The sequence below is a fragment of the Ornithorhynchus anatinus genome, chromosome 9 (assembly GCF_004115215.2).
Source record: "Ornithorhynchus anatinus isolate Pmale09 chromosome 9, mOrnAna1.pri.v4, whole genome shotgun sequence".
NCBI classification, from domain to species: Eukaryota; Metazoa; Chordata; class Mammalia; order Monotremata; family Ornithorhynchidae; genus Ornithorhynchus; species Ornithorhynchus anatinus.
Window position 1 is genome coordinate 46,746,427 of NC_041736.1, and position 27,991 is coordinate 46,774,417.

The following is a 27,991-nucleotide window of genomic DNA, read 5'->3' on the forward strand; positions in this document are numbered from 1 at the left end:
ATACCAACATTATTATTATTATTAGTTTCCCCTACTGGTTACCTGCACCCTGATCACTGGATTGCTCAAATAATGCCAGGAAAGCGGAGAGCTCCCCAGGGGGAAAGGTGCATGTCTACCTATGAGGGTGGGGATGTACACGTGTGTTTGTAGGCGGAGGTAGGCTATTTCTTTTCCACGCCTTGAGGTCGCAGGGAGGCTTAGTGTCCAAAAAACAAGTTTGAACAGTGCTGATTTGTAGCAACAAAACAATGCATCTATTTGGGTTCCAGCACAGTGCCACCCACGGTATCCCTAGTCCGACCTCCACTACTAAAAGCTTCGTGTGGCCGGAGTCGGTGGCCCTGCAGATTACGGTCTGTTCCGGGAGTGTGGGTGAGTTTCCAAGCTTTCTAATAATAATAATGATGACGATGATGTGGTATTTGTTAAGCGCTTACTATGTGCCATGCACTGTTCTAAGCACTGGGGAAGATGCAGGGCGGTCAGGTTGTTCCACGTGGGGCTCACGGTCTTAATCCCCTTTTTACAGATGGGGTAACTGAGGAACAGAGAAGTTAAGTGACTTGCCCAAAGTCACACAGCTGACAAGAGGCTGAGTGGGCATTTGAAACCATGACCTCTGGCTCCGAAGCCCGGGCTCTTTCCACTGAGCCACGCCGCTGACACATAGTAAGGGCTTAAAGTACCATGACTGTTATTTTTATTATTATCATGAGCGGGAGGGAGTGTGGTGTGCTCTCCCAAGCACTTAGCTGAGCGTTTGGCACACAGCAAGCACTCGCTGAAAAGGGAGCGAAGGAAAGAGAGAGCTCCTGCACCTCTCCTGCTTCCTCGGCGCTCCAGGCCCCAGACTGAGTCCCCTCTTTCCCTCTGCTCCTCCTCCCCTCCCCCCTTTCCCTCCCCTCAGCACTGTCCTTATTTGTATCTATTATTTATTACCCTTTTTATTTTGTTAATGAGATGTATATCTCCATGATTCTATTTATCTTGATGATGCTCTCTTGTTTTTTTGTTCTGTTCTGTTTGGCTTTGCTGTTTCTCCCATTTAGACCGTGAGCCCATCACCGGGCAGGGACTGTTGCTGAATTGTCCATTCCGAGCGCTCAGTACGGCGCTCTGCACATAGTAAGCGCTCAATAAATACTACTGAATGAATGTTGTTTTGTTTTGTTCTGTTTTGCTTTGCTGTCTGTCTCCCCGGTTGAGACCGTGAGCCCGTCACTGGGTAGGAATGGTCTCCATCTGTTGCCCAATTGTCCATTCCAAGGTCTTCGTACAATGCTCTGCACATAGTAAGCGCTCCATAAATACCATTGAATGTTGTTTTGTTCTCTTTTGCTCTGCCCCCCCCCCCCCGATTAGACTGTGAGCCCGTCCATGGGCAGAGATGGTCTCCATTTGTTGCTGAATTGTCCATTCCAAGCGCTTGGTACAGCACTCTGCACATAGTAGGCGCTCCATAAATATTATTGAATGAATAAAGCAAGACAACATTCATTCAATAGTATTTATGGAGCACTTACTATGCGCAGAGCGCTGTACTAAGCACTTGGGATGGACAATTTGGCAATAGTCTGTTTGGCCGTGCTGTCCGTCTCCCCCGTTGAGACAGCGAGCCCGGCACTGGGCCGGGATGGTCTCCATCTCTTGCCCAGTTGTCCATTCCAAGGGCTCGGTAGAGCGCTCTGCACACAGTAAGCGCTCCATAAATGCTGTTGAATGAATGAATGTTGTTTTGTTTTATTCATTCAGTAGAATTTATGGAGCGTTTACTACGTGCAGAGCGCTGTACGAAGCGCTTGGGATGGCCAATTTGGCAACAGTCTGGCTGTGCTGTCCGTCTCCCCCGTTGAGACTGCGATCCCGTCATGGGGCCGGAATGGTCGCCATCTCTTGCCCAATTATCCGTTCCAAGCGCTTGGTACAGCGCTCTGCACACAGTAAGCGCTCCCTAAATACTACTGAATGAATGTTTTATTCTGTTTTGCTCTGCCCCCCCAGCCCTTCCCCCCGATTAGACCGTGAGCCCGTCATGGGGCCGGGAAGGTCTCCGTCTGTTGCCGAACTGTCCATTCCAAGGGCTTGGTACGGCGCTCTGCACATGGTAAACTCTCCATAAATGCTATTGAATGAATGTTGTTTTATTCTGTTTCGCTCTGCCCCGCCCGATTAGACTGTGAGCGCGTCATGGGCCCGGATGGTCTCCATCTCTTGCCCATTTGTCCACTCCAAGGGCCTGGTACGGTGCTCTGCACCTGACAAGCGCTCCATAAATAGGAATGAATGAATAAATAAATAAATGAACGAAGGAATGTTTTAATGAGACGTTCATCCCCTTGATTCTGTTTATTGCTATGGTTCTTGTCCGTCCGTCTCCCCCGATTAGACTGTAAGCCCGTCGAAGGGCAGGGACCGTCTCTCTCTGTTACCGATTTGTCCATTCCAAGCGCTCAGTCCAGTGCTGTGCACATAGTAAGCGCTCCATAAATACTATCGAATGAAGGAAGGAAGGAAGGAACGGGCTGTCCGGGCCGATGTGCACATTGCAAGCGCTTAGTGCAGTGCCGTGCACATAGTAAGCGCTCCATCAATACTACGGAATGAAGGAACGGGCCGTCGGGGCCGATGTGCACATTGCAAGCGCTTAGTGCAGTGCCGGGCACATAGTAAGCGCTCCATCAATACTACGGAATGAAGGAACGGGCCGTCGGGGCCGATGTGCACATTGCAAGCGCTTAGTGCAGTGCCGGGCACATAGTAAGCGCCCCATCAATACTACGGAATGAAGGAACGGGCCGTCGGGGCCGATGTGCACATTGCAAGCGCTTAGTGCAGTGCCGGGCACATAGTAAGCGCTCCATCAATACTACGGAATGAAGGAACGGGCCGTCGGGGCCGATGTGCACATTGCAAGCGCTTAGGGCGGTGCACCCAGTAAGCGCTCAACGAAGGAAGGGAGGGAGGGAGCGGGCCGGGCGGCTGCGGGGAAAACCCGGAAAGCGGAGGAGGCTCCGGGCCGGGCGGCGGCGCCGGCGGGACTGGGCATGCGCAGTAGCCCGTCCGCCCAGGGAGGAGCCTCCCGCTGGCCCGGACCCTGCGGTTGCCCAGCCCTGGCCCGGCCCGGCCCCGCCGGCGGCGGTGGTAGCCCGCCCGCCCGCCCGCCCGCCCGTCCGTCCAGCCCGGGAACATGGCGCTCGGAGCGCCGTGACGGCCGCGGAGAGCCGAGAGGGATGCGGCCGGGCTGCCGGCCCGCTCTCTAGGTAGGGGCGTGTCGCGCCTTGGCCGCGGGGCGCCAATCGGGCGGCTCGCACTCCGCGCCCGCCGCTGGGACACCTGCTCCCACCCCCCCCGCCCCCGGGCGGGACCGGCCGCATCCCTGCCGGCCGCGATGGAGGGAGAGGATGGAGGCGGCGGCCGCTGCCCGTGGGGGGCTCTAGGAGCCGCCGGATCCTAGAGCGCCCAAGGGAAGGAGGACCAGCCCGCCCGGAGGCTCTTTTGGGCGGCGGCCCACTCTCTCCGGAGGGGCTCTCTCTCCTCTCCCTTGCAGGAGGGACCTGGATGATGTCTCGGTGAGAGCCGCGGCACCGAGCAAGGCGCTTCCCCCCCCGCCCCCGACCAACCCCGGAGCCAAGAAGAAGCGGTAGAGGACCAGTCCTCTGGCTTGCCGGTGGCCCCCGAGACGGCCTCCCCGTCGGTGGCAGAAGAGTAGCATTTAGCCCGGTTGGAAAGGAGTGGAGTTGGTTGGGGTCGATCCTTCCGAGGACGAGGCCCCGCGATAAACGATGCCGTAGGATGCTTGGGGCTTTCTTTGTTGTTGGCTCGGCTCTTTATCCCCGGGCCGTGAGGCTGTAATCCGGCAGGTGCGGTCCTTTGCAAACTCTGGCCTCTGGAGCTGGCGAGACGCCTCCCCGATGGACAAACTCACCTGCCTTTGAAAGCCGAGACGGTCTTTGAAGAGGTGCGCGCTCGGTCCGAGGTGGGTGTGGTTGTTTTTGGGTTTTTTTTTTTTTTTCCCATTTTAACCGTTACCGAGACGAGGAACGGTAGGGGAGGAAACAAGGCGATTCGCTCCTGGACGTGAAACATCTCCAGAGGCAGTTTGAAAAAGTCTCATGAATTGGAGACCGGCTTACGTCGGCCGAAGAGATGCACGTTCTTAGTGGAGGGGGACTGGAAATCCTCAGGATATGATGAAGCAGGAGATGATGATAATGGTTGGTGTGAAGCGCTTACTAGGTGCAGAGCGCTGGTCTAAGCGCCGGGGTGGACACGAGGGAATCAGCCTGTCCCACGTGGGGCTCACAGGATCTTCCCTCGATAGATGAAATTGGGTAGCCGTAATGGATTTTTGAATCGTTTAGTTCCTAAGATGGCTATTAAATAGAGTAAGTGTTGAAAAATCGGTAGGTCGGTTTTGTGAAAGCTAATGCAGTGGGGAAGGGGGGGGATGTCATCTTGGTAAATCCAACATTTTACAGCTACCCGCTCAAATAATAACACTTTGTCAGAGCAGCCGTGAAATCTGGGATCTCTGCCAAGAAAATCAGTAGAAAATGACACAGACTTCATTGATTTTACTGATTTTTAGAGTAAAGTCAGACCTTCGGCACTTTTTCATTTCGATGAAAGGAAAAGTGTCTTCTCTCTCTTCCCCTTGCCCAGATGTACTCTGCCGTGGTTTCCAGGAAAAAAAAAAAAGTTAAAAATCACCGAAGTTCTTAAGAGGTGGAACAAGGTGGCTGGACTGTATGCTGTGATTAGCCGAGTGAATTGAAACACTTCTGACCTTATTTAACCAATTAGCACTATTGTAACCATCATCATGAAAATAGACAAGTTAAAAAAAAAATTTCTTTAAAAATGATGCGGCGACTACCGACTGGCGTAGAGGCTATTTTATAGACCCTTTTAAGATATTAGGGATCTCCTTCTGTTTTTAATGGGCCTGCCTTATTTAGAATACATTTGCAAACTTGCCTAAAAAGAATTATGGAACTTTCTGCTGACCGGTTCAGACGATAAGTGAATGTGACTATTAACCGCACCCTCTAGCAATTTAGGTGCAGAATCATTTTAGGATCAAGCCATACTTGGGCAGAAGTCGCTTTCGATATAGCCTTAGGTCAGTTAAGGGCAGATAATTTTGCTTGTCTCGAATCTAAAGTTTTATATCCTTACCTTTTTGCTTTAAAGTAGGCTTCCGTTTTGGGATTGACAGGCCAAGAATTGCTTTGCTGAAGAATTTTGTTAAAAATGGATCGTGATGATATTGTGGGACATATTTGATCTTCCGGTTAACTGTGACCACAAGTGAGAGGCTTTTGAAGATTCTAGATAGTGTAATGTTTTGTGAGTGTTGCTCTTGTAGGAAGGAAGACTTATCTTTTCTACCAACCAATCAATAATATTTACTCTTTACTATTTACTGTCTACTCTGTGCAAAGGTGTGAAAGAGTACAATGGAGTTGGGTGTGGTCCCTGCCCTCAAGATTTAAAGGACAAGAAAGGTTCTTCAGTGAAGAACGGTACTCCTCTACCGACTGAGGGAGGAAAAAAATAGTCTTAATATGCAGCAATAGGTATTCCAGTTTGCAGTGTGAAGAACACTGCTGGTGAGGATAGTTAGACCCTGGAACACATTTAACCGGGGACCCAATGGAATCTCCTTTCTTGGGGTTTTAGGGGGTCAAGGAAATAGTGACTGATCCAGATTGGTAGATATTTAGAAATAATATGCTTTTGATTGCACCCTTGTTTCTGTGAGTCGTGTGCCTGTAAACTCTTTCCATGGACTTTAAACTGGGTGGTGGCGCTAAAACAACAAACTAAATTATGTTTTTGCTGTATATTCAGTTCAGAAATCATCTTGTGAAATCCACGATAAATATCTTTGTGTTTTTCAAGGGAACTTTTTTTTCATCTAAAAGTAGCAAAGATTCTGATGATCAAAGTTTCCGTGTAGAGCGTGGAACTTGGGAAAAAGTGGCAGAGTTTGTAGATTCAAAATCAGAGGATTAGTGAGCAATTCTTTAACTCTGCTAGAAAGCATTTATCCGATGACGGGTTTCTGTGCATACCAATTACCATTTGTAACGTTCAGATGGTCCCGATGACTGACCAACTTGCCAGCTGTTTCTAGTATGATGTCAGTGTGGCAGATGCTTGGCTGTCAATCTAAGATCTTGATTCCCTAACTCTAATTTCATTGTTGAAATGTGAATTAAATTTACTACAAGGGACACATTTGACTAAAACTTTAAAAGCAAGTGTTTAATTGGAAGATTTTCCACTGCCACTTTTTTATTTTGGCGGTGGAATCCTAATTGTAAAATTTGTCGAGAGAGAGAGACTTGGCTATCAAGAACGTAAACTAACCCAAAATGTACAATCTTTTTCCAATCTCCTCATCTGTCTCATCCCTTCCTAGTCCCTAACCCCCTCCTCAATTCTTCCCCAGTCTACCAGGTGTCATTTACCAAAAGGATTATTCCGAGTTTGCTGACAGTGAGAAGCAGTTGTCATCTAAGTACTTAGCTATCCCCAACCTTTCTCCATCCTCCCCCCAACCCGTGATCTCCAGCAATTGTACATACTTTATATACTCTAGTGGTCCCTCCAACCTGTAGCGCAGTGTCTGCCTCGCCAACTAATTTGTAAACCCCTTAAAATTAGGGCATTATGTCTCCTAAATTATTTTCTACTCTCTCAGCTATCCAGTACAGTGCACTGCAGGCAGGCACCCCAAAGCATTTTGCTGGATGATTGAAGGAGAGTGCTTCTGTGTCAAAGTTCTACATCCCTAAATGTTCCTAGTGACTCTCCTTCGAATTGTTAACACCCTGACTTGGTGCATGTGGTCTCATTAAGTTCGTACCTTATTGTCATGTGACTCGTGTTGGGCTAGCTTACCTCAGGGGTTGTTAACAAGTGGAAGAAAAGAATGTCACCCCTTCCTCTTCAAAAATAACTAATCCGAGCGACGAGAGTGCATGGATCATTCATGTGGTATTCTTGCAATTAAAACATCCACTTTTTTTTGTTTAAGAAACACTAGTGGCTTGAGTGGAGCATAGGTTGGCACAAGGAAAGCAGTTTTCCCGATTGCATTTTGAATGCTCGTGAGAATGTTTCATTTTTCCCAGATTGTCTTGTGTATTTGTCAGAAAGTGTGAGAGAAACATTTGGGCTGATCTCCCCCTGCATCGGGTTGTCTTGGATGAGCAGATTTTGCTGAGGGACAGGGCGCGAAGCATTAAAGGAATAGGACTGTGTCCTATGAAGAAAGAACTCCTAGGCTGGCGTGTTTAACTTCTCAAAGCTGTTTCTCAAAATGCGAAAAAAAAAGGACGAAAAAGTAGTTCCAAAAACTGAATTTACGAAGTGATACTTCAGAATCGGGGTTCATTCGTTTTTCTCCAGGACTCTGAAGTACTGACAAGGCACACCCTATTCCCCTATAACAAAGAGGTTGCCTCCTTGTGCAACCTGGCATTGAGGAAAACCCATGGTGTGATCTCCATTCTAATACCACATGCTCCCCTCCTGTAGACTGTAAGCTCGTTGTGGGCAGGGATTGTCTCTCTCTCTTGCTGTATTGTATTTTACAAGTGCTTAGTGCTTTGCACACAGTAAGCGCTCAATAAATACGACTGCATGAATATGCAAGTCAGGTTGTTCGATAAAACTTGGCACACCAAACCCTAATAGTTTTGTGTAGTTGGAAGACCACTCCTAATGCCCTAATCGTGTCCTAGCCCAAACCTTTGTCGAAATTACAGGTTGTGGCAGAACTGAGTTCTTAAAAATGAGCTGAGAAATAGTTCCCCAAATCTTTGAGGCACCAAAGTGTTCATCCACCTGATTTAAGCAAGTGTTTCTCCCACCTCAGAGCAGGCTGATGCTTCGTGGGAGTTTTTGAGTCACCAGAGAGACTTTAATTGGCACTGCAGACACGGAATGTTCAGTAACATTTCACCTTTATTCCGAGGATTTGGTCCATGTAGATTGCATCAATTTGCAGTGAATTGCTCAAAGGATGAGAGCAGTTGACCCCATAATGGATGATTATTTGCTACTTTCTCCATCCTTAGGAAGCATTCTTCAGACAAGTGTCAGGCTATATACAGTCCGTAGCCTAGAGATAGAGCTAAAATAGAGATGCTTGTCTTAGAGAATCAAGATTCAACTCCCAAAGTTGCACACACCAAGACCGAAAGACAATTCCATGTGTTCTTCTTTTTTTCTCCTACCGGATTGGAATGGAGAATGTCACAAAGTGTACAATTGTGAAGGGAAAAAGAGCAAGCTAAAGTGAAGGCTTAGCTTATGCCCTTTTATAACGCAGATCTTGCAATTTCTCAATTATTCCTGCTAAACTGAAGTTATTTTAAAAGGGGGAAGGAGGTTTGAAGTCCTGAGGCTCAGTATCTTTCAGGATTGTTCTGTTGGGTATAAAGAGGAAAATCATCTTGGATTGGATTTATGAGAGAAATTTTGAACAGTTCACAGAGCAAAAACAAAGAGGCAGACTAGGAGGTGAAAGAATCAGTCTTCTGATTGTAGGGCTAAAGATATGAGTATATATGCCCGTACACTTCAGGCCTCTAATACCAACCTGCTCACTGTACCACGATCTCGCCTGCCTCGCTGCCGACCTGTCACCCACATCCTGCCTCTGGCCTGGCATGCCCTCCCTTTTCATATCCGACAGACAAATACTCTCCCCTCCTTCAGACTCTTACTGAAGGCACATCTCTTCCCAGGAGACCTTACCTGACTAAGCCTCCCTTTCCTCCTCTCCCACTTCCTTCTGTGTCATCCTGACTTCTTCCCTTTATTCATCCCCTCTTCTAGCCCCACTGCACTTATGTACATATCTGTAATTTATTCATATTAATGTCTCTCTCCCCCTTTAGACTGAAAGCTCGTTATGGGCGGGGAGTGTCTGGTACATTCTATTTTACTCTCCCAAGTGCTTATTACAGTGCTCCTCACACAATAAGCACTCAAATACAATTGATTAGTATAGATATCTATACCTATATGTATACACACACATACATAAATATGTGTATTTGTGCGTAGGTATATGTACACACGCACATTGTGCAAATAAGATGTATGTGTCTGTGTGTATTTATAGGCACACTATGAATCTAATGTGTATTTATTATATATGTATATACAATTATATGTTGTATTATCTAGACAGCTGTTGAACCAGAACACCTGCTCACCTTTTTCTCCCAAAGCATGAGATGATTTTTTTTTTGATGGACTTAACAATTCTTGCTCTAAATAATAAAGGCATTTGATTTTTATACGGAAACAATGGGTGTAACTAAGTCGTCCATGTTGGCGATATCACTGTTTCCATAGTAACTAATGACCATCCGATAGGGAGAAGGCAGCCAAGGACATAGAGAGAAATAAAACTAAGAACATACCTGAAGGGATGTGGGGGGATAGAAACAGGTGGATGTGGCTAGGTCTCTAGGGCTAAGTGACTGAATGTGCCAGTGAGTCTCCCCAGCATTGAGCAGTTACTGGGTAGGTGATCCACTGAGTATCTCCAGACCTTTGCCCAAGTTAGTGTGGTATGCTCACTTGGTCATCTGCCCAAGCCATAAGAGATGAGTAGACAATGATGTGGGGTCATTACAGTGAGAACCCTCTTTTTAATTGTCTCAATTCAATTTATGGAAGAAAGGAATCTTGAGGAAGAGAGCCAGACTGGATCTGAAATCATTATTGAGAAATCCTGGTGTGAAAGGAGAAACGCTCATGTGTAGGGAGTGGAGAGGGTGGGAGGATGAGAAGATGAGAGTTAATGGAGGGAAGGGAGTCGAAGGGCCAATTCTTCTTCACTTGGATTTGCTATTCTCCAGTCCGGCTCCAGAGGATGCCAAGTTTGATCTTAGTAAGCAATATGAAGGCAGAGGTGACCCTGACCACCATACTGGCCATTGGCCTGCTGGAAATTTCCCAGTAGCCACAGGGCTAGTGCAGCCCTCTTAAGGTGTGAGGAGAGAAAATGTCAGATTTGGAGTTTGAAAAGGAAATGAAAGACTCCTATGATAAAGAGCTGGACTGGTAAGGACTAATCTAAGCCAAATATGTGCTGTTTAAAAATTTTATTGCCACTTCGATGCTATTCATTGAGGGCTTACCACCTGAAAAGCATTGCACTAAATTGCTTGGGGAAAGTACAATGCAGTGGAGTTGGTAGACACAGTCCCTGCCTAAAAGGAGCTTACAGTCTCCCTGAGGGGACAGGAATTAAAATAAATTGCATAGAGGAAATTGTAGAGTATAAGACAGTGTTCATAAGTGCTGTGGGGCCGGAGTGAATATCAAAGTACTTAAGGGTACACAGCCAAGTGCATAAGTGACACAGAGCACAGGTAGGGGAAATGAAGGCTTTGTAAGGGAAGGGCTCTTGGATGAGATGTGATTTTCATAGGATTAGACGGTGGGCAGAGTAATGGTCTCTCAGACGTGAAGGGGCCAGCGGTGAGGTAAATGAAATCGAGGTACAGTGAGTAGTTTTGGGATTGGAGGAACAAAGCGTGCAGATTGAGTTGTAGTAGGAGATTCATTCAGTAGTATTTATTGAGTTCTTACTATGTGCAGAGCACTTTACTAAGCGCTTGATGAGTTGAGCTGATTGAGTGCCTTAAAGCTGGTGGTCAGGAGTTACTGTTTGAGGATGGACAGCCTGCCTGGGAATCTGAAATTACGTGACTCGGTGCAACTCATTCTGAACTTAAAATGGGGAGTATATCTATCAAAGCTGGGGTACTTTACTCTCCCAGGTGCTTAGTATGGTGCTCTGCACACAGTTAGTATTTGAACACAATAACCTCTGTTGGTTCTGAACTACTCCTTCAGGGAGCTGCAGCGTGACCTTTTCTTGATCCCCAAATATTTCTAACTCCACTTTTCGATGTACATATCTATAAGGGGAAAGACTAGTAATTATTTGGAGATGATTTAGAATGGAAAAGTAATCTGGGGGCTTGACTCCTCATGGCAAAAGCCAACACCAAGCACCAATGTAAGGTTTGTGGGAAGAACCCTTTTTGGGAAGCCATGTTGCACCCTAACAACCACATCATTTCCCCAGCTTTGTTCTAAGCTGAGCATTTGGGAACATTCAGGAGACCTTAAAAAGTACAGGCCCAGCCAATGAGGAGCTGTTCATCAAACTGATGGAATATATCGGTCTTTTGTATCTATATTCGTCCTGGGTGCTCCTCTAAATAGCCTCACGGCAGTCCCTCATGCTCTCAATAGTAGTGGTAGTAATCGTATTTACTAAACATCTACTATGTACAAAACACTGTACTGTGCTTGCTTTTCACCCACATATTTTTTCCAGTTGAGGTCCCTGTCTAAAAATAAGGTCTTGTGGTGGTGACAGGGGTGGGAGGAAAGAAGAAATGGTAAAAGTACAAAAACAATATGAAAGACACGGAAAATAGCTATATTAAGAGCAATATTCATTCATTCATTCAGTCATACTTATTGAGTGCTTACTGTGTGCCGAGCACTGTACTAAGCACCTGGAAAGTACAATTCAACAAAAGAGACAATCCCTGCCCACAAGGGGCTCACAGTCTAGAAGCGGGGAGACAGACATCAAAACAAGTGAACAGGCATCAATAGGATACTGTGGCTAGATGAGCAGAGTTTTGGGATTCCTGCAGCTCAAAGTGCTTCATTTTCAACATTCACAGCTGCAGCAACAACCTTCCCAATGTTTTGAAAATTGGAAAAGCTCCATGTTGCTGTTATTTCTTACCCTTCCTGGGCTGGGGCACTGGCTGATGGGAAGTTCCAAAGTTCTAAGAGTTGGGCATCAACTCAGTGTTCATGGCCAAGTGGTTAGAGTATGAGTTTGGGAGTCAGAAGGACATGATTTCTAGTCCCGGCTCTAGCACTTTGCTGGGTGACCTTGGGCAAGTCACTTGACTTCTGTAAGCCTCAGTTTCCTCATCTCTAAAATGTGGATCGACTGTGAACCCCATGTGCGACATGGACTTTGTCCAGCCCGATTAGTTTGCATCTACCCCTGTGCTTAGGACAGTGTTTGACACGTAGTAAGTACTTAAATACCATCATTATTATTATTATTATTATTGGTCAGTCCTGTGGATCGGGTGACTAGAGCTAATATTCCCGGAATAGGGAGTCAAATGCATAGCTATTAATATCCCTGGGCAACAGCTGTCAATCAGGGAGATGTCTGAGCATGAGGAAACAATCTCATACCAAATTCATTCCATTGATAAAAACCTCCTGTCCTGAATTAAGTAAAAGTGCAGTTATGCCCCATGAGTCAACTGGGTTTTATACTTCATATTTATGGAGTATGTCTACCCATAGACATACATGTTATAAATTAAGACCCATTCCAGAACCTCCTTTTATGGGCCTCACATATGGTAATGATAAACAACACTAAACTGTTTGTTTAATCTTTATTCAAGAAATTTAAAGCATAACATCCCAATTTTCAATCCATGAGGAGTTGAAATATGATGATGAGTTATTGCAGAAGATTACAGAAGCCTGTTCCTTTGATCGTAGTAGCAGTTCTTCAACTTTAGTGAAGAATTTATCCATCTTAGTTTGAGCAGCAACAGCCTTCCGTGCTTCTTAAAACATCTTATAGCAGGTTAGAAAGCTCTAAACCCTTTTGTGCACTTTTGAACTATAACAGAATGTACTCCCTTCTACTAGGATATTCATCTAATTAATAGGCTATTAGCATCCCTGAATGTCTTTGAGGCAGTTGTCCAGGAACTACTACAATCTCAGACTGTATTTAAGGACTGCATTTGAGGCACGTATGCAAGATGATGTCGAGAAGCAATGTGGAGCCTAGTGGGTAGAGCACAGGCCTGGGAGTCAGAAGGATCTAGGTTCTAATCGTCATTATGCCATTTATCAGTTCTGTGACCATGGACAAGTCACTTAACTTCTCTGTGCCTCAGTTACCTCATGGGATTAAGACTGTGAGTCCCATGAGGGACGTGGACACTGTCCAGCTGATTAGGTTGTACCTACCCCAGTGCTGAGGACAGTGCCTGGCACATAGTGAATGCCTACATCATCACATATCATCCTAAAACATCATAAGAAGATGATCATGAAACCTATGCCGTGTTAGCATAATGATATAGACGGAAGCAGCGGGGCTTAGCGGAAAGAGCCCGGGCTTCGGAGTCAGAGGTCATGGGTTCGACTCCCGGCTCTGCCACTTGTCAGCTGCGTGACTGTGGGCAAGTCATTTCACTTCTCTGTGCCTCAGTTACCTCATCTGTAAAATGGGGATTAATTGTGAGCCTCACGTGGGACAACCTGATTATCCTGTATCTACCCCAGTGCTTAGAACAGGGCTCGACACATAGTAAGCGCTTAACAAATACCAACATTATTATTATTAAAGCAACTACAAAGAAAACTGAAGTAATATACCAGCTCAGCAGCAACTCAGAACTTAATTTTGTCACCAAATTCCTTTATCTAGGCAGTATACTATCTAACAAGGTTTATCCAGCAACACCTAAGGTCTGGCTGGGATCGTGCTTACCAACTCTGTATTATATTTCCCTAAGCATGTAATACAGTGCTCTGCACGCAGTAAATACTCAACAAAGAGCAATGATTGATTGATTGGAAGGCCCATCCGGAAGCTCACGGACCTTGTCTTTTTTACACAAAATTCCCTGAGTCTGTTAACTTGTAGAAGTAGTTACAATATGTATTAAGCCCTTACCCTGAGTAGAACACTGTACTAACCACTGGAAAAGGATAAATAACTGGGATTTAGACACAATCCCTACAGCTTGGGGGACTCAGTCTGTTATGGTGTGAGCTCATCGTGAGCAGGGAATGTGTCTGTTGTTGTGTCAGACTCTCCCAAGCGCTTAGCACACAGTAGGAGCTCAATAAGTGATTGAATGAATGAAGGTGTCAGCACCAGTGGATTCATGCATCTGACTGGTGAAGAGAGGGGAGCTTGAAGGATGCCCTGCAGTGGCTTAATCATATTTATTGAGCACTGTGCAGAGCACTGTTCTAAGTACAATACGACAGAATTAGACACTTTTCCTGCCCATAACAAGCTTACGGTCTAGGAGGGAGCTTACAGTTAAGGAGTAGTTTCCATCTCTACCCATCAGTTGGGTCAGTGTATGCAATTTCTGGTTGTCATGTCTCTAGATCTCCATAATTAGGCTGAGCAACACGTACTGCCGGAAATATATTTTTCTAAGTGTGATCTGGATGTGTCAACGCAGGTTTTTGTAGGCCTCCGCTTTAGCGTAATCATAAAGATCTTCAAGGTGCCGACGATTAACTTGTCGCTAGTATTTTTTTATACTGAGTCATTTCGTATTAAAGAACCCATTGTTCTCTGTGAGTTTGACACTTTGCCACCTGGGTGGGTTTTAATAGATTAGTCTGTTGCTTAGCACGTGTTTGGAGCGTATGAGCTGATGGTCAGCTCAGCACTTGGCACCTTGCATAGCGCATGAAACTGGAATCCCAAGAGGTGGTATCAGCAAAACGGCAGTGGGCCTTACGTCGGCGGTTTCTCAGTAAAGCAAGGAGGTACGCACACACGTTGGGAAGTGGATTGTCGGTTGCACATCAATCCTTTCAGCAAAGCCAATGCATCCAGTAGTGAGTGTCCTTTTTGAAAGTGAAAGACAGAACACATTGGAGCATCGAGCATTCATTTTCACGCTCACTCACTCACTTATGACATGCCTTCTTTGCCTCTGGGCCCTCTCTGTGCCCTTGTGCCTCTCCACACACCTGTTAGTAATCCATCTTCATGTTACCTAATGAGTCAGGTAATAATAAAGTGGCTTTCTTGCAGGTGGGATCCTGAGTTTTTGTTGAATGCAAAAAAAGAGGACATTGTAGTTAGGTGACTGCCACCATTTGCCCTTCAAATGTCGACGCGGTCCATTTTATTGAGGACACTACACAGCTGCAAATCATTCCTTGTGGTCAATGTCCACTGTGCCATCTGTGGGGCACATGAAAAAGTATACTGGGGTTGAGAAGATATTACAGAACTGGCACTGTTCTCGGTGGGTTTTTCCTCATCTCCAACATGTAATATGTGCCTCAGTCCCAAGCAGAAAGCCTGGCAGGATAATTGAACACAACTTTATGAGTAAAACACCATATATACCTGTTTAAATTTAATGAAGTAATGTTTATCTTCTGTTAGAACACCATGTATTAAAATAATTTCTCCCAACCCGTTGTCTTTTCAGTAATAGAGAGAAAAAAATCCTATGAAAATGTTCATTTTTGATACAGTGTTCCTTTTAAGAAAGAATGTTCTTAATGTTATGCCTTGAAATAGCTGTACTTGCTCAATTAACAACTAAGTATAGGGCAAAATGTATTTTTGAAAGATTCTTCAGGGAAATGGCATCAGCCAAAGATAGAATGAAATTTCTTCTTAGAATCATGATTAGGTTTAAAGAATTGAATTTCTGATAAAAGCTTTCTCAAACTTTTTGATGCATTTTGCAATATCTTTATATGAAGGGGAAAAAAACTCCCCATTCATAATTCACATGTATTAAACTTTACATGAAAAATAAACAACCTGGGCCTTGAGCTCTTTGGAAATAGGTTTTTGTGTGTTATAGGGTTCTCCTATTATAAGTGCAAGTGAGCCTTGGTCTGTCACAGAGATTTCCGGGCTGGCAACCTAAATAAAGCAATCGATCATACAGCGAGTGTTTTTGTGCTGCACTTCCAACACTCTGAGTGTAAGAAACTAGTAAATAGACAGGGGTATTCTTATATTATGGAACTTTTTACCTTGTGTTTAGAAATATAAAATATTCAAAATGCAAGTATTGGACTCTGAGCAGTGAAACATGATAGAAAATATGGGCTATCCATAAAAATGCAAAAAAATAAAATCAATATACATATTCCTCAAATGACAAAAAATGATATAAATCCTGCTTCATGAAGCAGAGGAAAAATAATGCTAAATTCATCAACTAGGAGTGTACTTTGTCTCAGAAGTTTCTGTCTGTCATAGGATAAAATTGAAACAGAGAAGTGTTTAGGCAGTGATTTCCAGTTTCTTTAAGCCTTTAAATATCATTTTGAACATCCTGTAAACTAAGAAGTTTATTTTTTAAGAATGAATTAACCATTGGGGGCAAAAGGTTACTTTTATTATCAAGAAGAAAGGTCTTTCTCCTATTTTGTATCTGTAATTTGGCAGGAGAACAGAATGAAGTACTATGCTTACCTTCTCACTTGTGGGCACGAAACATGTCTACCAAAAAAGGGGAAAAAAACCAAACTCTCCCTTTCTCCCCATCTTCTGTTTTGACACTCCCAGGAGAAGGACTGATAAAAGATAAAAGTTATCTTAAATCAAGTGATGGTTACTACATCTCTTTATATGATTGCTTAAAGGTACACTCTAAAGGTCTTACCATCCCAAGAGAACTGTTGACTGCAAGGTAAAAATGCTACATTGGATTAATCAATGGTAAAGTATTAAGGGTATTCATTTTCTTGTATTTCAAAAAATAGCATAGAGTTGAAGACCAGGAGCTAGCGCCTCTGTTTCTGGCATCAGTCAAGAGAAGTATTGAGGTAAATCTTGTTGTTTTCTATACTGAGATGGTAGCACTCCAGAACATTTTGTTTTTATGCTGAGGAGAGTTGACTCGATTGGGTCAACTAAAAGCAAAGTTTCCAATCAGCTGGGTTTTATAATTAAGTTTGCAGCTGTTGAATGCAACAGATATTGAAAAATAGAACATTCTGTAGTTAAGTCCAGGCCTGACCTTGTAGTGCAATAGAGTGGGTAAAATACTCCCTGGGAGGGAAGCACTCACCCATGTAATGTAATTTCTCTCTTCCAGGGCATCTGAGTCCCATTTAATGAGCTCCCTCTCCCAAGGCATTAGTGGTATCCCAGTGCCCTGAATAATTACTCCACATGGGTGGGCACTACACTCATCCTAACTCCCCAAGGGAACATGTCCTATGAAAGCAGAGATGATGAAAAATTGTTTACTGGACACAACCAGCATCCATATGGGTTATTACCAAGAATCATAGGCGAGCTGTACAAACAGATACAGGAAGGTGCACTGGAAACCTATAGCAAAATGGTTTGCATTGGGCAAAGAGCAGAATAAAGAGAAGGGCATTGCTAGCGAAGCAGCATGGCCTAGTGGATAGAGCACAGGCTTAGGAGTCAGCAGGAGCTGGGTTCTAATCCTAGCTCTGCCACCTCTCTGCTGTATGATGTTGGGCAGGTCACTTAACTTCTCTGTGTCTTGGTTACCTTGTCTCTAAAATGGGGATTAAGACTGTGAGCCTCATGTGGGACATGAACTGCATCTGATATGATTAACTTGTATCTACCCCAGTGCTTAGTGCAGTGCCGGTACATAGTAAGCACTTAACAAATACCATAAAAAAGAGCATTAAGTCAGATTGATGAAAAGAGCTTGAAGAGGATTCTGAGAATTGGGTTGAACTGATGATCGTAAATGGAATTTGAAGTGTTTAAGTGGTGTTGGTAAAGATCACTTAAGCATATACCGTACTATAAAATGCTGAAGGATGCTAAGCAGAAAATGCTTCTGCTTAGAAGACTGTTAAAATAACTGTCCTTGATGTCATAGCAGCTTCTGGGAACCCAAAAGGTCTACGCTGGTAAACTTCATCCTTCCAGTGATGATGTCCTAAAGCCATAGTGTACCCCCGTGACACAATTGCTGTCAATCAGTGACATTTAGTGAGCACTTCTTGTGTGCCAAGCACGGTACTAAGCATTTGGGAGAATACAGTACAAACCAGTAGGTAGACATGTTCCCTGCCCCTAACGAGCTTACAGTTTAGAGATTGTCATTTGAGAAACGCTTCTTCATTGGCAGATTGCACTGAGATCGCCACAGCCTCTACTGTCCCCGTGTGCCAGAATGATCCTAAGAATAGAGGAAACTATTTCTAGCAGTTCCAAAATACACTTTTCATTCCAGTGCATCTCTCTCTGTCTCTGTCTCTCTGTCTCTCTCCTTCCCACCCCCCATCCTCCCCACCCCTCTCCACTTCATTGACACTCCGCTCATGGTGTCTCTTTACACTAAGGGCCCTGCCCAACTCTTCTAGAAACTTTGTCCAGCTTTACTAGGTTAAAAACCACTAAGATACAGAGCTATTTTGAGTGAATTGAAGTATGCCTATTGCAACTCTGAAAATAAGTTTTGGCCCAGTACTGGGAAACCAGGGCAAGAATTAGTGAGAAACAGGCAGGATGCCTGCCTAAAATAAATTCAGTCGACTTTGCATCTGCATTCTGTACACTCTTCTGTGTGGTTTTCAAGGAAGCTGGTATATTTTCAGAAGACAGTTCTCTTAGTCTTGTGATAGGGAAAGTAGGAGGAGAGGTAGAGGTGGCTAGAAAAGTGGATTTTACTTGCATTGGTGGGGTCCATCACAAACTTTTCAGACTAGGATACTTGTTTCTTAATCTAGTGTGCTTCGCAAAGTATTTTTGAAGTTGGGTTTGAAATTTATGCATGAGGAAGGGGTGTGAACTGAATAGATCAATAGAGGACCAGAAGTCCCTACCACACTGTTCACATAGAAAGACTGTGGTCTTGCAGGAACTTTACATTGGTAGCATACCATGCTATTTCTCCTCCTCCTTTCACAGTCCTCTCATTTCTTGTTTGAAATAGCGCACCAGGCTGTAGACGGTTTGCAGTTGCCTTCCAACATTTGGCCGAGATTGTTGTACCTCCATTAAATAGATTAAATAGATGGGTGGCTGAAAGTGCATTATCATCATCTTGAAATGCTCTTTTGAGCATGTCATTTTTCACCTGGGGGCCCTCTTCTTGCCATAATGTTTTTATCTTGGGTACTCTAGAACAGAAGTGCTAACTTTGAAGGCTGAGGTGAAGAGGAGAGGGGACGGATAAGTCTTGAGGTCCAGCTCAGAAAGCTGAGGGGACCCTCCCTCCCATCCTTTGCTCTAGAAGAGACGAAAGTGTTAATACAGTATTTAGGTATATATTTCAAGTGAAAAGTCACTTTTATTCAAAATAGTTCTATGTAGAAAAAGTGATTTGCTAACTTGATGTTTCTTATGGAAAAGTATTTTTGTCAGGATGTCTTTCAAAATGTCAAAGAAATGCTGTGCTCATGAGTGGGCCACCTGCTCTTAATAACTGCTGTATTTCGTAAGTTCACATCCATCTTTCCCATGCATGAGACTGGGACACACTTGCCAGCTAGTGCAGCGTGGCTCTACTGGTTCATCTTAAATTTTGCAGTGTAAATTGGCCTAATCTGTGCATGGTCTAAACAGACCTGGACACTCAAAAAAGGGAACATTGTAGTTTCTTCCTGAGTAGGGATCTATTTTGCCATAGTTAATGATAATAATTATGGCTATGATAATTGCTAGGTGTTTATAATGTGCTAAGTACTCCATTAAGCTCTAGGGTAGATACACGATAATCAGATCTCACAGAATCCTTGTCCCACATGGTGGTTACAGTTTAAGAGGGAAGAAGAACAGATACTTCATCCCCATTTTGCAGATGAGGAAATTTAGGAACAGAGAGGTTAGGTGATTTGCCCAAAGTTACACGGCAAGCAAGTAGTGGAGCCAGGATTAAAACCCAGGAATCCTGACTCCCAATGACATGCTCTTTCCACTAGGCTATGCTGATTAAAGTTAAATTTTTGAGCAAGGTTCAAGGTGACCTGGGAGAATGTCTGCTACTATTCAATCAATCAATTATATTTACTGAGTACTTGCTGTGTGCAGAGTGCTGTACTAAGCTCTTGGGTGAATCCAACTTTCATGTACTTAATAATAATGTTGGTATTTGTTAAGCGCTTACTATGTGCCGAGCACTGTTCTGAGCGCTGGGGTAGACATAGGGGAATCAGGTTGTCCCACATGGGGCTCACAGTCTTAATCCCCATTTTACAGATGAGGGAACTGAGGCACAGAGAAGTTAAGTGACTTGCCCACAGACACACAGCCGACACGTGGCAGAGCTGGGATTCGAACTCATGACCCCTGACTCCAAAGCCCATGCCCTTTCCACTGAGCCACGCTGCTTCTCTACTTCTAAGTCCCCATCTATTTGTCAGTTTTGTGTGAACTTAATAATGTCTTACAGACACATCTTAAATGTGAATTCTTGCAGAGCCATCAATCATAATCGTAATGAGAACCTCTAAAAAAACAGCAACACCTTCCTCTTTTGTCAAAGGTTCTTGAGAATGATGGCTTTTCTGATCGTTTTTATTATCATGATTCTTGTACTGAAAACTTGGCTAGAGGTCAGAAGTCAGGTTATGTGTGCACATGAGAGTACATATTGCTAGGGGTAAAGAAGGACAGCAGAGGTGGTGAGTTCTCCTCTGGTTTGTGATTTTTCAGTACTTACTGAAGACCTAGGCTTTCTGAGGCCTCAAAACATTCTGGGGGAAACGGGTAACTCCTTCAGCAGTTTTCATGAGCCAGAGAACGGGCCAGCTCACTTCTCTCCCGTCAGCACTGGGTTGGGTGGACTTAACTCCTGTTTTCCTAAAGGAGGCAACTGTTACTTGGGGCAGTTTTCTTTTCTTCACAACATTGCGAAAATCCCCCTTTCCTCTGCATCCAAACTGCTACTATGCTGACTTAAGCACATTATATCCCACCTTGACTACTGCATCAGCCTCCTCACTGACCTCCCTTCCTTGTTTCTCTCCCACCCTCCAGTCCATTCGTCACTTTGCTGCTCAGATCATTTCACTAGTCCATATCTACCCACTCTTAACAAACCTCCAATGGCTGCCCTTTCTCTTCCACACCAAACAGAAACCCCTTAGAATTGGCTGTAAAGCACACAATCAACTCTCTCCCTCGTACCTTACCTTGCTGATCTTCAACTATAATCCAGCCTACATAAGTGACTCCTCTGATGCCAGCCTACTCACTTGTATCTAGATCTCATCACCATCCTCTTGTCCATATCCTTCTCTGTCCTGGAATTCAGACCACTGCTCTCCCCACCTTGCAAAGCCTTATTATAATCACAACTCCACTAGGCCTTCCCTGCTTACGCCCTCATTTCTCCTACGCATTCTCCCTCATTCAATAGTATTTATTGAGCGCTTACTATCTGCAGAGCACTGTACTAAGCCCTGCAATGAGTTTGCACTTGGATTTGTACTCTTTTTAGCATCCCACCTTCAGCCCCTCCGTCGCCCCCTGTAGATTCTAAGATCCTCGGGGACAAGGGAGTGTGTTTGCCATCATCAGCACTCAATAAATACCCCTGATTGATTGATTAGGTCAAAAGTGTGGAAAGGTTGACAAATTGATTCTGCCATCAAAAGAAAAATGATACTCAATACTCTGAATTTCCACTCAAAAAGGGTATTGGTTGTTTATCTTGGAAAAGCTACTTGTGAATTTATTCACTCAGAGACAGTAATTGGTGATCCAATATATTCCGTGATTCATGCTGTATATTCTTGGTAGCAGTGAGCCATCTCTATTCCTTAGAGTTGGTTGGGTTTTTAAGATATTTAGACAATTTTTGTCACACAGTCTACAGATTTCAGTTTGCAGAGCTGTATATTTACCTTGTAGAAGAGCAAACTAAATAAGATTTTAGGTTATATAAACATGAATAAATATGTAGGCGGCAGTTGTTTGGGGTTTGAGGAGTCGGGGATGAGCCATCATCTGAAACTTGAAGTGGAAGAATTGAAATATTCCTTCTCTGAACAGGTCATTGGATTAAATTTAATTACCATGGTAGCAGGTAGAAAACAGGAAAATTAGCAACCAGAAGCAGGGTGAAAAATAAATATTAGCGTTATTAGCTCTTTAAAGTGTCTATTGTTGAACCATTAGAGACCATGTAGATATAAATTGGCAATAGACTGCAGAGAAAATATTTTTACATTTGAAATGAACAGCTGCAAAAGTCAGCATACACCTGCAGTGCTTGTATTTATTTTTATCTTACATGGATTGGAAAATCAACGCCCTTTAGTTTTCATTAAATCTTGTATCTTTTTATCAAGATACCTAATCATGATCTGTGACCACTTGGCCAAGTCTAAAGGGAGTAGCTGTATTTTTTTGAGAGAAACTTTACCAAAGTCCTTTATTTTGAGTTCATTAGCAAAGGGTGGCATAACATTGGAGTTGGTTGGATAAGAAGTATTGGGCCAACAGACAGGACCCACATTTTCATTCATATACCACCAGTCCCCTTTCCAAGCCTGCCTTGAAATGCTGAATTCATCACCACCTCCTGAAAGACAAAAAGCATTTCGTTCCATTCTGTCTGTAGCCTGACCCCCAAAAGGACTGCTGAATATGACAGCGTTTTTCACTCAGGCAAAGCTCATGGATTAAAGACCATGATCTCACAGAAAAACGCATCCTATTCTCGTATCATGCAGAGGTTCTCTTCTTGCAAAACCCCACGTTAAAACAGGTGCCCTATAGTCCTGTCTTTGCTAAGACATTGCTCCCATATCCTCCAATGCTGTAGCCCAACAGGCTTCCATTGCCTGACGTTCTTTACGTCCTAAAGATGGTCGAGGCAAGATGCATGGAGAAAGCACATTATAGCAGTACTGAGGGTACCCTATTTGTGCAAGCTCAACCTAGTGCTTTTTAGTTCTAATTACAGTAATAATTGTGGTATTTAAGTCCTTTCTATGTACTGGGCACTCTGCAGGGATTGTCCCTCTTTATTGCTGAATTGTACTTTTCAAGCGGTCAGTACAGTTCTCTGCACACAGTAAGCACTCAAATCCGATTGAATGAATGAATGAATGAATGAATATATTAAGCACTAGGGTGAATAGAAGAAATTGGGTTGGAAATAGTCTCTGTCCCACAAGGGGCTCACAGTCCTAATCCCCATTTTACAGTAGAGAAGCTCGTGGCTCAGTGGAAAGAGCACGGGCTTTGGAGTCAGAGGTCATGGGTTCGAATCCTGGATCTGCCACTTGTCAGCTGTGTGACTGTGGGCAAGTCACTTAACTTCTCTGTGCCTCAGTTACCTCATCTGTAAAATGGGGATTAAAACTGTGAGCCCCATGTGGGACAATTCCCTTGTGTCTACGCCAGCGCTTAGAACAGTGCTCTGCACATAGTAAGCGCTTAACAAATACCAACATTATTATTATTATTATGAGGTAACTGAGGCACAGAGAAGTGAAGTGACTTGCCCAAGGTCATATAGCAGACTAGTAGCAGAGCCGGGATTAGGTACTTCTGACTCCCAAGCCTGTGCGTAAAGGTGTTCTGCTAAAATGAAACCTTTTAATTGGTTTTATTTAGGCCAACCCTACCTTAAGGGTTTGAGCTAGGGTCTTTTATTCCATTTTAAAAATCGTGGCACCTCTTCATAGAAGTGAAATCGAGTGTGATGTGTTGCTTGTAATAGATGAAGGGTTTATATTGGAGCCCAATAAGCAAAGTAAAGTGGCTGAATGTGTGTTCTCTTTTTGATATAGTGGCTCACACTTGAACCAAAGATTTCCTCTACTCATGAAAGGCTTTGGGTTACTTTGAGAAAGGGACAGGGGGAGAGGAATCTGCTCAGTGCAAATTTCATAGGTAAAAATACGTATAAAGTTTGAAAACAGTTGAGTGATCGTATTAGCTAATTCAGTGGTAAGGAGATGGGGTTAGGAACTGTGGCTTGCTATGCAAAGTGCAGATGGTCAAAGAATTTCCATTTTCATGTCTCCAGAATCACCAAGGCCAGGTAGCCTGTTCTCATTCTGGCCTTTAAGGGTATTTTTTGCTTTTTCCTGACTACTGTAATAAAGATCTTTCCCAGCGTCCTTTGGAGGTCTAGCAAAATAAACTTTTTCAGGACATTTTGCTAGGCTTTTGGCAGGGACTGAAGTGAGAAAATTGGTGGTGGGATAATTCTGTATGTTGCTTCAGTTGAAGAAGTAAGAGATGGGGATGGTTTATCCACCGGCCAAATTTAACTTGCCTCCCACTAATAGGTAGCAGAATGATTCTAGATCATTTGTTCGAGAAAAGTGAGACTCTTACATGATTTTATTTCTAAAATTTATTTCTATCCCAAGAAATCTATTTGCATGTTTTTATTTTTATATTTCAGTTGATGAGCTGTCTAATCAGGTCTATTCTGAAATTGTTTTTTATGTACATATCCTCATACTCTGTTTCCTCCCCATCCCCGCCATAGTTTATTTTAATGTCTTTCTCCATTATACTGTAACATCCTTGAGGGCAGGGATCATGTCTACCAACTGTTCTGTAATCTCCCAAGTGCTTAGTAGAGTATTCTACACACAGTAAGCACTCAATATCATTGATTGTCATTCAAACTGTTGCTGTATTACATTCAGTTGCATCCAATTTTTGGTTGACAGAAATTTCATTGCATTCATTAACTAACTGTTTTTTGTAGCAGCAGAAAACTTTTTTTTTTTGCAGCATTATATGGTGCCTTGGAGTAGCATTTAGTTTCAAAGGCATTAGTGGTATCCCGACATGATTTTATATGTGATAATTGATTATCTGTTAAGGGGATTTGGAGCAACTGCAACTTTTAAATTCAGGCTGGTGTTTTTCTACTCAAGCTATATTTCTAAGTTTGTTTTTAATTTCAAGGTGTTTCAGATTAGATTTTCTTTGGGAAGGAATTTTCAAGTGCATTGAATCGTTAACTTGTGCTTTTAGTGTTCTTTAAAATGCTTCCAGATGTTCCAGAATGATCTGCGTGTATTGCCCCTTCAAGCAGTGGCTTCTTTCTTCACACATGTACCATATGATTAATTGTATGAATTTCCTTTTTGAAAGTTTATCTCCACAGAGCGATGGTTCTGAAGGGCAAGTGAAACAGAAGCCTCTGTATTTTAATATAGGGGCTTTTCTTATTTTCTCCTAAATTTACCATGCTGTCCTTTTTTGATATTTCTCCTGTTGCAGTGTGTGTTTAGAGATTTTGGGGGGGAGATGCCTCTTTTTTCTGAAATGTATTAATCTTCAAATGGGATGACTAGGTATATTAGTCTTTCAAGAACAAAAAATCAGATTTTTCAGTCACTGATTTTATCCCTATCTTTTGTTTCCCAATCAGTTTCCATCTTTCCACGTGAGCCCACTAAAGGACAGGGACTGCATCTGAACCCCCACCTCAGGGTTCTTTCCCAGTGTTTAGGTTAGTGTTTGGCACACAGTAAATGTTTAGTAACTTTTATTAGTACTACTACACACACTGTTATAGTTCCTTGAGGTCAAGGATCATGTTTACTTTATTGCAGGCTCTACTGTTCTCAACACACAAAATAGGCCCTCAGTAAATGCCACTATTTGTGTGACAACATCAATGTGGTGCTTTGCATTGATATTTACAGAACAGGCTGATAATCAAGTCTTACCACACAGTATTGCTGTTTGTGGTTGGCTTTGCGCATCACTAAAATTTAAAGGAAATTAAACACCTTAAGTGAAAGATTTCAAAGATTATTATGAGGATGTTGGCATTATCCAAAAAAGTACTCCAGAATCAGGAGAAACAAAGCCCCCAGAAATAAATTATTCAGCTTTGCATATGGCTCTCAGCTTGCTAACCTACCTCCTAAATATTCTTGAGGCACTCTATGTAGGAGTGAATGGAATAAGAAGACCAAAAAGAAAGAAACAGAAGGTGGGAGAGAGGAGAAAATCATTCAGAAGTTGAAATACTGACAAGTCTTTGCACTTATGGTACAATTGATTCCTGAAAATCTCATCATAAGATAGTGTCAAAAGTTGAAGTCCAGTTTCCCATGGGAAGACTATTGTAAATTGGGGTTATGTTCTTGGTCTGACAGCTAGAGAGGGCAGTTTCTAGAACCAAGAACATCTCTAGCACTTATCTAGCATTGTTCTCTTTAGTCATTAGGGTAAATAAAATCTAGAATTTAGTTAGAACCAATTGGCCATCATTTGTGACAGTGTCATCAGGTCAAAGCAAGATTGTAATGTAAAAATATCTTAATTTTGTGCATCTTAAGATGACACTTTATAAGTTGAGCACTTCACAGTCTAGCTATTATAAAATAATTGAATAAAGAAATGTAGATGGTAATCCCCACTCCTATTCTAGAGATTTAATGTCTCTTACTCATGGATATTTCCAGGTATCTTAAGTAATTGAAGAATTCCTTTAAGAACATCTAGCTATAAATGCCCTTATTATGGATGACTGAACAGAAAAATCTTGATTCAGACCAAGAAGGCATATTTAAAATGGAAAATGAGCTAAAACAGACAGAAACAGAATTGGATTAATTTTGCCCCTAGGGTATTGCCTTCGCAGTGCCAAAGCATTTAAGGTAGTGTGCTGACATCTCTTGCACTTGGAGCAATTTGAAAGTCTGGCATGGAGTAGCATGCAGAGAGGTCCAGATTCATTAATAATAATTGTATTTGTTAAGCGCTTAATATGTGCAAAACTCTATAGTATTTGCAGGGATTGATACACTATAAGCATATCAGTTACAGTCCCTGTGGCACATAGGGCTTACATTCTGTCATCTTGTCAAAAGCTCAGAGAGAGGTTGCTATGACTGTGTGTATAGACTCTTTCCATTAGCTTTGCCTGTTGGAAAGAGCACGGGGCTGGGAATCAGGGACTTGAATTCTAATCCCAGCTCCACCGCTTGCCTGCTGTCTGACCGTGGATAAGTCACTTAACTTTTCTTTGCCCTGGTTCCCTCATCTACACAATGGGGATTCAATAACTGTTCTTTCTCCTATTTAGATTTGAGGCGCATGTGGGACCTGATTATCTTGTATCTGCCCTAGCGCTTAATACAGTGCATGATACATAGTGATGTATGATGCATGATACAAAATAATACATATACCACTTGTTATTATTAAGTTGTTCCAAGTGCTTTCCCAGTCTCCCTTGCATTAGATTTGACTTCAGAATATTGTTTCCTTCCTCTACAGGATTATAGAGAAAAGAAAGAAATAATAGCGTTAAGTTCTTAACAGTGACTGGAGAAATGAAATCTGTTATCGTGTGGGATGATAGAATGCATTGGCAGAGTTGTCTTGAGCATAGCCTGGTTGGAGGGATTGTCTGTGAAGAACTGAAGGTTTTGTTGTTTTCTTCCACAATAGTTTAGAATTTGGAGATTGGGAGAAACATGTCCATTTTCCTTTTATGATCAACCCACATAACCTGTTGTGTCAAGATATCCCAAAATTGATTTAACAATTTAGATTTTTTTCTGCACAACTAAAGCTTATCAGTCTTTTCACAATTCTTTCCACTTTTCATTAGTGACCTAAAGTCATTTCTGCAAGCATCATTATTAATGGTCATATTCCCGTGACACTGTGTTTGGCTCCGTACTGAGCATGTAAAACACATATATCCCTCAAAGGGTTTTCTGATATAAAATGGAAAAAACATCATTTTGTAGCCTTATAGGTAGAGTAAATTTAATCTCCTCTTTTAAAGGAGCAAGAACAGACTGGCCTGACAGTTCTTTCTGAAAGTTGATTTTTACTATGTTGGTTTTACTAATATCTAGGACCACTATGACACAGTCACAGAAAAGTTCAGTTAATCTGTTTGAAGCCAACCCATCCTTTGCCCTTAATAATAATTGCGGTATTTATTAAGCACTTACCATCTGCCGAGCACTGTTCTAAGTGCTGGGGTAGATACAAGGTAATCAGGTTGGACACAGTTCATATCCCACATGGAGCTCACAGTCTTAATCCCCATTTTATAGGTGAGGTAACTAAGGCACAGAGATGTTAAGTGACTTGCTCAAGGTCATACAGCAGACAAGTGGCCGAGGCGGGATTAGAATCCATGTCCTCTGACTCCCAGGCCCATGCCCCTTCCTAGGCCATGCTGCTTCCAAGAAGACCAAGCCTAGCCCAACAGAA

At 43.1% G+C, this 27,991-nt stretch overlaps 1 protein-coding gene across 1 annotated transcript in view; it reads left to right on the top strand.

Annotated features, from left to right (window-relative positions):
* Nucleotides 1–3,175: 3,175 nt before the first annotated feature.
* Nucleotides 3,176–27,991, top strand: part of PAK5 (p21 (RAC1) activated kinase 5) — a 139,269-nt gene continuing 114,453 nt past the window's right edge. The window contains exon 1 of the mRNA XM_029072278.2: nucleotides 3,176–3,979. The gene's annotated coding sequence lies outside the window, so the exon portion shown is untranslated. The remainder of the gene's footprint in view (nucleotides 3,980–27,991) is intronic.